The following is a 975-nucleotide window of genomic DNA, read 5'->3' as shown; positions in this document are numbered from 1 at the left end:
TCTTTTATTTCCTCTCTTATTGCAGCGGTTGCTCCACCAAAATTATTTTCAATTGTCCCTCTATTTATTTCTCTTATAAATCTTCCCATTATAAATTCATTAGCAGGATATGGAAGTTTTGTTATATACATACTAAGATAATGATTTTTTTCTTCTTCTTTTAATTTGTAATAATGTATTCTATATTCACATATATAAGATTCCACATTACATAGATCATATATCTGGATATTAGCTAAATGATTTTTTGCTTCTTGATATTCTTTATTATAGACTTCTTGTCTATGATCTATAATATTTTTTCCAAAAAATTCTTTATATAGAATCATCATTATATATAATATCTTATCATAAGCTGTTATTTTTGTTGCTAAATCTTCTATTATTTAGTTTTCTATTGATGTCATATAATCTCTTATGGTTCCTTTAGTATGAAATCCTATGTAATTCCAAATATCTCTTCCAGACAATTCACTAAGCTTTGGATTAGTAAAAGCTTCTAATAAAAAGGAATTCAACCAATTTTCGAAAATTTCTTTTTCATTCTTTTTACGGTCTAAATCAAACATTCTTTCTCCTTCCATTTCTTGAATTTTAGGAACGTACTTTGATGGTATTTTTGTATATTTTGAATCTTTATTTATAAACCCTTTTTTAAAAGCATAATTATCAAAACATGTTTCCCATTTAAATTGATATTGATTATCCTTAGATGTTCCAGCTTCATTTTTTACTTGTATTGGAATAGCTGGTTTTTCGTCACTTGAATAATCTAGAATGTGTTCTTCATTTTCTATATTTTCAGAATTTACTAATTCTTCTTCTATTTGAAATCCATGTTCCATAATATTATTTTCTTGAGCCATTTTTAATTGTTTAAAAAGCATTATAACTTCTTCTAATTTTTCTTCAATATTCATAATTTTAGTGGTGGTTTTACTTTTAGATCTGTTATGTTGATTATATTTTGAAAAT

Source organism: Arachis duranensis, chromosome 4 (assembly GCF_000817695.3).
Source record: "Arachis duranensis cultivar V14167 chromosome 4, aradu.V14167.gnm2.J7QH, whole genome shotgun sequence".
In the NCBI taxonomy this organism is placed as follows: Eukaryota; Viridiplantae; Streptophyta; class Magnoliopsida; order Fabales; family Fabaceae; genus Arachis; species Arachis duranensis.
The sequence above is the reverse complement of the archived record's forward strand: the minus strand, read 5'-3'. Positions refer to the sequence as shown.